General features: G+C 34.0%; 1 pseudogene across 1 annotated transcript in view; it reads right to left on the bottom strand.

Moving 5' to 3' along the window:
* Positions 1 to 1470: 1470 nt before the first annotated feature.
* Positions 1471 to 13965, bottom strand: part of LOC143249581 (mitogen-activated protein kinase kinase kinase 1-like) — a 79420-nt pseudogene continuing 66925 nt past the window's right edge. The window contains exons 19-22 of the transcript XR_013027842.1: positions 9213 to 9344; positions 8819 to 8961; positions 8134 to 8265; positions 1471 to 5034 (exon numbers count right to left, since the gene is read on the bottom strand). The product of XR_013027842.1 is annotated as a mitogen-activated protein kinase kinase kinase 1-like (transcript). The remainder of the gene's footprint in view (positions 5035 to 8133; positions 8266 to 8818; positions 8962 to 9212; positions 9345 to 13965) is intronic.

Here is a 13965-nt window from a genome sequence, read left to right as displayed (position 1 = left end):
CATTCCACAACAATCACTTTCCAGTAAGCTCATGGACTTATAATAATAGAGTTTGGGTTTTTATACTTGGTGTAGGCACAGAACAGATAGCCTATTATTTAGCTTTGTGCCTAATTACAAACAAAGAAGCCATTAAAATTGCAAAGGGGAGGTATTCTGTAAGTGTAGGATAGTTTCATCTTGCTGAGGTTGTAGTAAGCTGCGTCTTTAAATCAGTATAAAGTTACTCAACACCCAATCTGTGAACCAGAAAGATATTTTTGGTGGGTTGATTTCCAACCAAGTTAACATTTTCTAGTAATCTTGTTTTTAATTTTGAACTCCTTGTATTATCTAGAATCTGAATTGTATGTCAGCATGACTGAACTTACTTATTTCAGGCTAGAAAGGAATAAAGCCCATTCAAAACTTCACACAAAATATGGGAGTTGATTGTACATGTTGTACAGTACAAGATCTGATTCCTCAGCTCTTTAGTCATTTTCATGAGATATAATTTTCTTTATTGCATTGGTTTCTGTTCATAATTACAAACAAATTTTAAGTTAGTTACAGAACTAGTCTGGTATGTAAAGGGCAAGAGAGCAGTAGCACAAAGACAGCATCACCAGCTGGACACATGAGAACATGTTGACCAGTCAGTGGTTTTATTTATTTTAGACCATATAGGATCCTTTATTCATAAGTACTTTTTATTTGACTAGTCATGGTATGCCAACTTGAACACTTCTATTTGTGCAAGAGTAACACAAAGTGACTAACCTCAAACTTCACATGTTTGGGGCTGGGTACTGTTGAGAGGCAAGTTCTTTTGGCAGTAAAGTGTGGTTTTGAGGTTAAAAAGTTAAGTTCTTTATCACAGTACATTTTTTTTGGCTTCAACCTGAATGCTGAAACAGTGACACCCTGCTCTAGCCCACTCAATCTCCCCAATTTAATCACGTACATTTCCAAAGTGGGTATTAATACAGTTTTCTAAATTTTATGATGTACATATTCAAATGTCTGACATTGTGAATTACTTGTACATAAGCCATACAATTTTTAGAAGACTTTCTTATCAGTCTTTTTTTTTTTTTTTCCTCCATGTTTTTTGAAAGATATTGCATTGCTTCTCATAAAGAGCTTACTCTTACACAGGCTTGTAAAGATGCCAGAGCAACCAATAGCTGGAATATCCAGTAAATGGAGAAGGTAGAAGTTGATTCATGGGCTGTACAGGGATAAAACAATATGCTGATACAGAGAATAAGATAATACCTACACTATGTAGATTTCTTGTATGGTAGGATTTCATGCAATTACGTGACTCTAACAAGTTCCTTAACTATTTGATTACAATTATCAGTTCAAAAGTATAGGTTTGAAGATTATTATTCTAGAGTTTAAGAATATTTTTATTGTATATCATACTTATTCCTGTTCATTTGTTTGATATGATAATGAATTTAAATGTAAAAAAAATCTAAGACTAATATTCAGGATTTTATTGACAGTTTGACCAGATACATAGCTAAAACAACAGCAGGGAAAATTAGTAATGCAAACTACTGAGGAGAAATAAATAGCTTTCAACAAAATAAACAAAATAATGGGAGACTTAATAACAAATTATTCCATCACTTAATACTTGAACAGTTTGGGTTTTCATTTTGTTACCTGCTATGCAAGTGTCTTTAACAGTTAGTTTAAAATGAGATGTTTTAATTAACTTAGATAAAGTGGAGAGTTTAGTTAATTGCAATTTGGTAAAGGAATATGATTATTACACTAGAAACATAAAAGTACATAACACTGCAATGTAAAATGAACATATCAAATAGTATAAAATTATAAAAAGTAATGAAGTTATAAAAACAATAGTTTTTTGAAATTAAAATGAAGAGATCTGAATTCATACATATGGGTTTTTGGCACACATCAAACTAAATTTTGACACCTCAAAGACCTCAGGATTTTGTGTGGATTAGCAGTATGCATATAATATTTTGTTTTATTCATTTTTTATTACATCACACACTGTAAATTTATGGATCCAGGACAATGTCTCAGTCCATAATTACTGACTCTTTCTTTAAAATGAACTAACTTTTGGTATTGCATTTTTATTCATAAATAACTTCGCAAAAATTTGGCATTACTTTGATAAAGCATAACATGTATGCTTTGAAAATTATAACTAATTATAAGACTTGAATATGGTAATCAAATGATGTTGACCACCAAAATGTCTCTCTTTATAAATATTCAAGAGGTTTTATGTAATGATGTTTCAATTGTGGGCAATTGCTCCAAGTTTTTCTTTACGTAAATTGAATCAGCATATTTTTTGTTTTATGTTCAGATGAATGTTTTTTATAAGCATATCTTTGGTATTTTCCAATACTTTTCTGAAAATTTTTAGTCTCTTGTATTCAACTGAAAAATGTTTGACAATTGTTTTATTGAAACAAAACCATTCCTTTCCAATGAGATGCAAATTTTTTGCAACAATGTATAATTTCTCATCTCAAAGTACAAGTTGTAATTATCAAATTACCTATCTAATTAGATTCTTACTTTGAAACAAAGAAACCTAAAATTGCAAACAAACTTTCAAGATGTCTCAAATAAATAAAAAATAAAAAGGTGGTTTATATGAAAAAATATTTGGGTGAGACATTGTTCTTATAATTAAATTTACAGTTGTTTTTACTACTATTATGTTTTTAAAGTACACTTGTCAATGATTATTATTTTAAACCCATACAGTAGCAGTTATTGTAGTGAATATGGCATGATAAAGATGTTTATATTAGGTTCACATGGATGGAATACTGAATCATTTTAATCAATGAGGCTAACTACTTCTGTTTCTAGTTAAAGCTGATCTTTGTTGAAATCTTCAGTTATTCTTGTTCAATATCAAGTGAAGATACTTTTTTTTTTAAAGTCAAGATATTTTAAATATACATTGAAAAATGTGACTTAATTACAGTGAATTAAGCAAAAAGGAACTTTCCAGGTGATAAATAAAATATTTCAAACTGCAAATAAAGTTGTCAAAATTAATGCTTTAATATCAGGTTAAGGAAGAAAGATCTCTTTAAATTATGAAAGGAGAAAGAATGTTTTATATATAAACCTGCATTTGAGTGTATATACATGTATCAGAGAGTGATAATGTTCATTATCATATCATTGGTCATAACTGATATTTTATTTTTTGTGCTGATTCCTAAACATTGAAATGCACATTTTGGTATGCATTGAAGCAGCAGAAAATTGTATATAATTATCTACCTACTAGGAAGATTACTTGAACAAATAATGTTGTGATCAAGTTATTTAGAACAAGAATTGACTTTAATCTCACATTATTTTTGTACAATAAAACTGTCTTTGTACCTTAGCCATTAGTCTCATGCCTTAAAGAAAATTTCTCTGATATTAAAAGATATTCCACTTTTCCAATAACCTCTTAAATGAATTTTAAGTTGTGTTTTAACAATATTATTACAGGATATAATTAAAATACTAGTGAGTAATTCTGTACAATTTATTAAGTAATAATGTAATAAAAACACTGATATATTAAGAATATTGAATTGCCAAAAACAAAGTAGAAAAATCAAATTTTGAATACTGGTCACTGAAACAAGTCAAAAAGACGAAATTAGTCTGAAATATTGTACATCTTTAATAGACACAATTAATGTACCCTTGAGAACAATGTATGATAGAAAGCAATAAGTCAAATGTTGAGGGTACCAATCAAAAGTAGATAGACAAGGTTATTCAGGAGTCGCTTTCTGTCCAAATCTATGCTTTTTATTCAATGGATAACATATGAATAGAACATTTGTCACATCACTTTGTGTAGTCCCATATGGGGTGTAATGTTTTTACTTCTTTAATACTTAAATTTGGTATGATTATTACTGCAGTGTTTTTAAATAATTTATAAATGTTTGTATAAAAACAACTTTTAGTTTAGGGCAACCAAGATTAAAATACATTTGGAATTAACCTTTTCCATAAAACTATCTATTGATAAATATTAATTTTTTTTTCTCAAGAAACACTGGCTTTCAAGTAGCTAGTGTTAAGCTTTTTGATAGAAAGTTTAGTTAGGAAACATAAGATATAGTTAGTTAGTTATGGTAGTCACAAGTTAAATGCATAAAATTAGTGGAAGAGTGAAACTTAGTTTACATTGTACTAATTGTATCAAAATGTAAGACACTACATGGTAGAATGGCTTGACTAAAACTGTGAAAAGGATGTGAGCTATTCTGTATACTTCATCACAGTTCCCTGAGTTCTGTTATTAATTAAAAATACTAGAGCATAACCGTGTACCACTAGCAGATACTAGCTACAATTATACAACTTGTTTAAAATATAATGATGAAACTGCATTAATTACATACCAGAATATATATTTTGGTAAAGTATATTTAGTTGCATACAGTTGCTATGTTTTGACTCTCTCGAATGTCAGTAAGGTGATATTTCTTTAAGATATTTTTTTTTTTTTAAGTATTTTTTTTATATTATGCTGACAGACTGACACAAGATATAGAACTAAAATAGAAGTTTGAGGAAGAAGAGTACAGGCTTTTTTGAAAGACCAGTATATGCATGTGGAAAAGATGGTTAAATTCACAAGAGCCATAGTGATTTGGTCCAAAGATATGTACTACTAGACCTATAACATCATCATTAATTCAACATCATAAGTTGATGGTCCCATTAAATGAAGTTTAAGATAACTGTAATTAAAAAATAAATGCTTTATGGTAAACAGTGTCAGAAATTAAAAAAATAGTTGGCCTTTTGGCACTAAGGTTTCATGTAAATAACACTTTCTGTTGAAATATAGGAGTTATGTTGTTAGGAAGTTTTTACTTGTTGGGTAAAACACAGATGGTTAAGGAGTTCCTTGGCTGAAGCTCTCTTGTCAGACTTTACTTCCAGACATTGAAGAGCCAAATTTTGGGTTACATCAGAGAGATACGTTGGAATAACAGGTGGCTCAGTAGAACTAGCAATCTAATACAAAAAACAACAAAGACAAATGAGTGCTTGAGAATCCATAATTTGAATAAGTATGAGAGAAATTCATTTCAGAAACACAGAAAATGCATTCTGATAAAATAAGAATGGAACATGTTTAAGTTTGAAACTAAGATTTGTGGCACTTGTTTACACCAGATGTACTTGTAATTTAACTAACTTATTTTTAAGTATATCCCAAAGAAGTTTACAGAGTTGCATTATCTTTATCTGTGATGCTTTGTAAAGAAAAACAAACAAAACCATTTAACATTGTTAACATTAGTTTGAGATACTCAGTGTCTCAGAAGAAACATTTGCCAAAAGTTTCATTACTCATTAGGATATCTATATTTTCTCAAACATTTGTTATATAGTGTTTTTCATCTAAAACAAAAAATCCGATTAACTATCCTTGGATATATCTTTAGTGATCATTTAGCCCTGCATGAGTTAAATTTTTGATAACCTTGAATTGTGTAGATTGAATATTACTATTTGTTCCCTGTGTATGGATGTGTTCAGAAGTGTAAACAGATGCACCCATGTGTACTGAACCAAGCTTTATAAGTGATATTGTTTGAATGTAAAGTAAGGTCATATAGGTAAAAGTTAAAATGCCATATTTTGTAACAAATGCTAAGTTTATTAATCAAAATGCTCTACTTGCTGTTATGGTTTTCTCCTCAAGATATTAAAAAATATACCATCTCTGTAAAACTTTTTGAGACAACTCTTCAAAGGTTTCAACAATAATGATTCCTAAATGTTTTGTTCTGGAAAAGGTAATAATAAGTCATAGATAGGTGAATATGGTGGATGCCCCAAAATATTGTATTTCATTTCCATCATTTTTGAAACAGTGAGGTATGAGGTCTGGTGTTATCTTGCAGCAGAATTGGTCCATGCCTGTTCATCAGTGATTCTTGTTGGGTGGTTAATTTTTGTTTTATCAATTAGCTGAAGTAAAATTGTGCTGTAATTGTTTCACCTGGTTATTGTCACCATAACCTTTTTTTGGTGCAAAGGCATTTTTGGCACATGTTTTTAAGATTCACCTGCACCTAACCACTGTCCTGATATTTTCTGGTTGTCATACAGGGTCCAGTTTCTACCCTTCATTCAATTTGTGCAGTACCCCTTTGTCCAATTTTTTAACCTTTCTGACTGCAGCTAGATGACAAAGTTGCACTGGGAACTTTAAGTCTGCTGCGAGTGCCTGTACTGTCATTTGTGAGCTAACTTCCCCAACAGCTCTTAATCTTTCTCAAGGTTCATTCTTGAGGTTCATATCACTGGAACAAAATTTCTGGAACCAATGCTGAAGAGTCCATTGAGAAGTATTCCTTCGTTCGAAGCCAGATTGGCTGCATTTTTTTCTAATTTGAACTTGTACAAAAAGTAGTCCCAATTCTTTTAAAGAAATCTTGTATAGGGTTCCAAAGAAACACAAAAACAGTTAATAAAACTTTGCATGAGAGTCAAATGTAAAGCATAGCACTTCTCAATACTGAATAGTATACAATCAAACTACTGTATCCAATTTATCCTAATCACAGTCACTCTTCAACTAAGCAAACGTCAGTCATTTGACATGAAATGACCTATTACAACTAAAACTAATTAAGTATAGTTTTTCTTGGTGCCTATTACTAAACTTGGATGACTAGTGTAATTCACTTAACTAATGTGATATGTTTGCCTCTCAGCACATTGATGAAATATGTCAGTTTCTGTTACTGTCAAGTCAAGCTTATGTAAATGTGGCCAAGACTAATTTCCAAGATTGGTCAGACACTGGTAGGTACTGGAATTGTCAAAACTTATAATGGAAACAAATGACCTATTACAGTAGAAAGATTTAGTATTTAAGAAAACATTTGTTAGGGTAGCTGACTATAAAACATCTGAAGTTACCTAAATATTTAAGTTAGAATCCTCAATGTGTTTCTAAAAAGTGATAAAAAGCACTTTTTAATACTAAAGAATGATAAATAATTATATTGTAAGGGTTAGTCACACTTAAAGAATTGTTTCAGGTCTTATGTTGGCCTTCATATTCCTTCCTATATTAATCATGCTTAATATAATGGCCATAATTATAAATGGTATTACCCAACATTTCAATTTCTATTGTAACAAGTTTCTGTGAAGAAAGGCAAAATAATCTTAAACATAATGCAACAAGTTTTCTGCACATTTTGCAATGGGTGAAAAACTCCTGAGATAGCATTTACATAGACTAGAGCTGCACTTAGGGACAGGCATGTTGCTAAATGGTATTACTTGCCAGTGTGACTCAACTTTTCTTTGGCTATCTTTTTCAAGATAAACACAAATTAATTTCAAGTAATGGCTAGAAGATTCTGTACTTTTTGCTAGAGTTTTCATCATGCCCCCTTGGCATAGCAGTATGTCTGTGGACTTACAACACTAAACACTGGGTTTCAGTGCCCATGGTGGGCAGAGCACAGATAGCCCCTTGTGTAGCTTTGTGCTTAATTTAAGTTTTCATCTTGTTAATGGTGCTAAATATACACAGTTTCAGTACTACAGTTTTCTGGGTTAGAACTAGGGCTCTTTTTAAGGACAGCATACACTTTGTAGATGAGGGCAGCTGCCCCACCTTAGCATAAGATGTGCTTCTGGACTATGCTTTTGCTTTTTTCTCCACTAGGCAAGTTTTTCCATTTCTAGAAAGAATAAAGAAGGCTCCTTGCATAGGAATATTGTATCTTTTGGTTGTACACCATATAAAAATCTTATTAGATGTTCTTGAAAAGGGTCATGATATTTTATACTCAGCCTAAGTTGCATCCATGGTAGCATTCCACACTGCAGTGAACTAGATATACAGGTGCATGACTTGAATTTATGGAAACTTATGAAAAATTGCTTTTATAAAATGTGGTTAGCTCTCTGTATTATCTTTCAGTGTTGTTATTACTGTAAATGATTAAAATATTTACTTTAAAAAAATGGACAAAACACCTTAATGAAGGTACCATAAAATTAAGCATATTTTAAAACATCTTTACTAAGATCTGATAATCACTTAAAATTAGTTCATAGCTGATAAAAGAAAAGTAAATTAACCTTAAAAATTAATGCTAGGTGGTTTGAAAAATTACTGGCATCCCAAGGAGGTTTAGTAGTCGCCATTTCAATCAACACACATCCTACACTCCAGACATCACAAGAACGGCCATAGTTCTCACCACGTAACACCTGTAATGTAAATAGTTATAATTATGACTGGGAAAAATGATTTTCTAATTTATATAGTTAAACTGCAATCAAATACCCATCTGAATTTATAGCAACTAAAGAATGATGCAAAATGCCTATGCTAAAACCTCATCTGAAACTAACAAATTGAATAAAAAATCATTTTCATTAATAACATACAAATGTAAAGTTTTTTGACTGAACTTTACAATGTTAAAGCTGAAATTAATTTGAAAGACTTTGATAAAACTCTACTGTAGTTCTTCCTATCTCACCAGATAAAAGGATGAATTGTACTTTTATGACAGTTATAAGTTAGGCTGTTATATTAAAAAAATACTTGTTTCATAATGTTTATTTCTTATGACAAATATTTATAGATCTGACAAAATACAACCAGAAAGATCAAAAGCACTAAACTATTGGAAGGTTATTTAATACTTGTAATTGTTTCAATTTCTAATATTTGTCTAAACATTTTTAAGTTGCCACTCTGGAAGTTACAGTTGAGGAAAAACAGTTGTTCTTTGTTTAACAGTAAATCATTTGTTACCTCTGGTGCCATGAAAGCTACAGTTCCCAGTAGCTGACCCTGGAACTCCCCAGCTACTGTGGCATGTGATATAAGTCTAGCTGAAGCCCCAAAATCGGCAATTTTTAGGTGATGACCTTTACTGTCAACTAGAAGATTTGCACCTGTTATATGAATTAAATCTTCTAAATTACATTACATCAGAATATTGATTTATCATTCTTTATGCAAATAAAGTCACGTGGGTGTGTTTAAAAAAAAAAAAGTGCTATATTTGAGTAAAACTTATTTTATATTAATATGATTATACAAAACTGAATATATTTTTTCTAAGGAAAACCATTTTGAGTTGTTAGAAAGCACCCATTTGACAAATATCCTAAACCAAGCCAAACAGATATTGCAAGAAAATTACCTTTCAAATCTCTATGAAGAATTTGGTTGTCATGGAGATAAGCTAGCCCAGCAAGTACCTGCTGGGTGTACTTGACAATTACATCTTCAGAGAATGGTCCATAATGTTCCAAAAGTGAAGCTACTGATCCTCCTGTTTAACAAAAAAACAATCAAGATCATAAGAGAGCAAGCTAAGAAATACTGTAAACATGTTTTTGTTTAATAAACATGCAGACAGTTTTGTTTGTCAAGCCAGTGAAATAGATGAAATTTAAGCTTTGTAAAATATCCTTTCATAAGTCATATAGAAAATGAAACGCAAGAAAACTTTAAAACAATAGTTCATCCTAATATGCAAGTCTTGAATTAAAACAAAAAACTGTTATTAAATATAAACCTCCTGATGTAGATTCCTGTACATGTGAGGGGGGTACCTCCCAAAGAAGGTTCAGTATCTTCAGTTTACCTTCACATATGTTGTGCTATGTGTGGTGATACATAAAGGAAAGGAGAGGATCTTTGAAGCGGAGTGGTGTGTGGACTGCTGCAATACAACACTTTGACTTTGAATTCTTATACACAGATGTTCTCCCCATTCAGGGTCAATTGGCTGGTCCTGTTGGGCTCTGGTCAAATGAGTATCAGCATTGGGTATTCCCAACAGGTGTTGTGAACATTGTATCTGATGCTGGTGTTTGGGTATAGTGCTCACAGATCTCTGGCACAGCTGCAGTGTCCCAGTTTGGTATTGCAGTGCTTCCCCTTGTAGGACACCATGATTGGTGGTGTCATTGGGCACTGAATACTTCTCATTATTATAGATTCTCCAATCCTTGTCAAAATAAAAAAATAAAAATGAACAGTTCAGTGGGAAGTGACCATGTTTAAAAGAACCTGATCTCCAACCTCCATAGTTTGACTGAGAACAAACATCTCTTTTTCATTCAGAAAAGTTTAAAGGGTCTTGTTAGTTCTCCAAAGTCAGTAAAGTAGCTCCATTCTGGAGACATCTTGGTAGAAACATTTATACCTAAATGCATGCAACTCCTCCTGAATTTGAAGATCATTGGAGATGTACCTATTGAGGTTACTCCCCATACAACTTTAAATTCTTCTCAAGGCATCATCTTTGAGAGAGATTTACAGAACAAACACGAATTAAAGATCTTTACTTGTTTCTCCAGGCAAGGAGTTCTGCATTCTGATATATGACCACTTATAAGGAAGGAATTATACTTGTTAATATTGCTCTTATTTTGATGTTTCAACAACCATGTTCACCCATCTCTGTCAAGGGAGGTTATGTGAACTGTAGGGTATGACCTTACATTTCTAACCCTCTCCAGTGTTTCTAGTTTGGACATTCAAAGCCATCTTGTCATGGGTCTTTGACACATGCTCATATTGATGGCAAAGACCACAATGCTTATGAATGTCAAACAGACCCTTGCTGTGATAACTGTAGTGGTTCCCCATCCTATTTAATATCATTCTTTTGCTCAGTAGATAGAGGATAAAAAGACAGTGTTTAAAAATCATTAACATTTCATATCCCAAAGCTTGAAAGTTGTCCTCCACTCCATTTCACACATTTTGCTGCACCATGTTTCACTGCTACAGTAAGTGTGCAGACAGAGCTTTTCAAACAATTGTTAGAATCTTTTTTTTGCATCATTTAAAGAGTCCTTTTATTTTGATGGATAATCGAGTCAACAAGTCAGTGTCTACACCTATCTTTGTCCCCACCATTGTTTCCAGTGGCTGCCTTGGTTCATTGTCCTCAGTTCCAGTTTCTGGTGTGAGCTTTGCACAAAATTCAAAACAAACCAAACCCAGCTTCTGGTGTCTGCTTGGACAACCTTCAACCCCATGATGTAGACCAATTATTTGCTCACATCCTTAGTCACTGGAATGTATGTAAAATGACAGAAATCTCTCAACTTGATGCAGGGCAGGATCCATGAAGTTCAACAAAACTCTTCCTAGTAAAGAGAAATGTTCTGATCCTAATCAGCAGGGTTCTCTACCCAGTTCTCCTCCACCTAAATAAAAATGGCCACTTTGATACAGTGGAACTGTTGAGAGTTCCTTTATAATTTGGATGACATGATGGCCAAGTGGCACTTTTGGTCAATCAGCATATGCCCACCTTGTCTCTACCACTCAATGTCTGCTTTTTCTACCTGTCTCCTAAAGAGACTTATAATCACTCGGACATTGATGCTGTTTTCAAACAGTTCCCATCTAGATTTTTAGTCTTGGGAGACTTTAGTGGGCACAATCTCCTCTGAGGTGGGGCTGATATTGGTGGGAGTGGGTCATTCTGTACAGAGTATGGTCTTGGATCACAACCTGTCTCTCTTCAGTACTGGTTTCATTACATATTTTATGCACCTAGTCAATCTTTTACTGCTAGTGATATGTCTATTCCCCTTCACTTTTCTCATTTTTCAAGGAAAATTGGCTGTGGTTGATGTTAACTGACCCAAGTGCTGCAGTGGAAGTTGTAGCAGGCTGATTGGCTCTCTTTTGCATCCTCTCAAAACTTTATCTTGCTGTTTTTAGTCTTCCATCTATTAACAACTGTTTGAAGGAAGTAACTAGTTTCTTCATTTAAGCTGCATTTTGTTCTATTTCCAAAATTTTTCCTGCTTCCCACAGTATCCTCATCATAGTGGTCTCTGACCTGCCAGCAGAAATGAGCTTGAGATATCTCTTGCAGGCACACCACTCTTTCTAATTGGACTGTTTTCCAGTGGGTCCATGCATAATACGTCAGATATCAAAGCCAAAAGGAATTTTGGGTAAAGTTCACAACTAGCATCTTTCTACTACCAGTTCCTAAGTTACATGGGACAAGATTGGAAGGTCAGTGGGAGGCATACTTCCCATCCCCTTTTTCATCTGGTTCTCCAGTAGCAAGGAAGTTACTGTTATAAAGAGCTCATCTTTCAAGTACTCTTTTTCTTCTCCTGCCTTCTTGGCTATCAGGTTTCAAGTAGAGCAATTGGTTCTTTCCTTTCCAACAAATTATCCTTATGACTAATCACCCTCTTACTTAGGTGAGATTTAAGCTTGCCCTTTGGTCTGGCAATACATTAGTTAGATCTGATGTTTACTTTTAGATACTGTATAATTTCTCTCCTTCCTCTTTTGCTCCCCTCTCAGTGTTGATTCCTGTATGTGGTGAGGGGACCTCCCAAGAAAGGTTCTGTTCTTTCAGTGTACCTCCTCTGGGATCTAAACATCCATCCACATGTTTTCTGTGCATGGTGACCTGTGAAGGGGAGGAGAGGATATCCTGGTGATTGAGGAGTCCAACTCTTAACACACCACTTTGGCCTTGAATTCTTGTAGATGGGCAGTTTTGGGATGGCCCCCCTTGGGTCAGTCAGCTGGTTCACTTGGGCTAGGGGTCAACCAAGTTCTAGTGTTGGATGTTTTCAACAGGTATTGTGGACATTGTGTCGGATGCTGGTGTTTGGGTATAGTGTTCGGAAAACCCTGGCATTGCTGCAGTGTCCTTGTTTGGCATTGCAGTGCCATATCCTTGTAAGGGCCCTTGGGCACTGAAATATTTTTTATTATGGATTATCCAAATAAAATTTAAATAAAATAGTGAAAAACAGTCCATAGGTAAAAGACTACATCTTGAAGATTCTGAGCAGCAATATTCAACACCTGTACCCTCATTTCCTTGTACTATTCTCTTTCACACAAACCTTTAGGGCAGTGCCTCCCTTTTTCATTTAGAAGTGACCAGAAGGACTTGCTGGCTCTTCAAAGTCAGTAAAGAAGCTTCACTCTAATGATGCATTAGTGGAAACATCCACATCTCTATACAGTGAACTCCTCTTGCATTCAAAGGTGATTGGGGATAGATATATATATATATATCTGTTCAGGTTACAACTCATGCTACTTTGAATTCATCACAGGAGTTATTGTTGAGAGGGATTTGAAGAACATCCCAGAGTCTGAGATTCTCCTTGGTTTCTCTATCCAAGGAGTTTCTGCAGTGAGACATATCTCCACTCAAAGATGGAATTATGATGCTAATCATTGTCCTCATTCTGACATTTACATCCCCATGTCCACCTACCCCCATCAAGGCAGGTTATCTTAACTGCAGGGTACAGCCACACATTCCAAACCTCTCAGATGTTTCCAGTGTCAGCGGTTAGGTCTCAAAGATGTCATGCCGTGGTTCCTTATAGTGAGTTTGTTGTGATGGCAAGAACCACGATGCCTCATTGCATCAGTTGCAATGGCTCTTGCCCATCCTACTTTCATTCTTACCCTAAATGGTTGGAAGAAAAAGAGGTGCAGTGTTTGAAAATGATTCAAAACATTACTTACCCTGAGGCTCTAATGTTGTTGTCCACTACTTCATCTAAGACCTATCCTGCTGCACTTTGTTTCATCACTACAGTGGGAATGCACATGGATCTTCTGTGCCTCCAAAAGAATTGTTCTCAAACCAAATGAAAAGTCTTTTGGCCTCCATGGTTAAATTTGATGAATAAACTTCAACACCCATCACTGTCACTACCATACATTCCAGCAAACCCCAAGATCCACTTCCTTTGGTTCCAGGTACGGGCATTTCCTCAAGTACATCTTCTCTCACCCCAAGATGCAAAACAATCATTTGTTCACGTTCTCAGTCACTGAAATCCTCTTCCAACAGCAAATACCTAACCAGTTGACCCAGGGCAGGATCGAGGGAGGTCAATAGACTTCCCTCGTATAAAGACAATAAAGAAAAAAGA

Source organism: Tachypleus tridentatus, chromosome 4, assembly GCF_004210375.1.
Source record: "Tachypleus tridentatus isolate NWPU-2018 chromosome 4, ASM421037v1, whole genome shotgun sequence".
Classification (NCBI taxonomy): Eukaryota; Metazoa; Arthropoda; class Merostomata; order Xiphosura; family Limulidae; genus Tachypleus; species Tachypleus tridentatus.
This window is presented reverse-complemented; position numbering and strand designations above follow the sequence as displayed.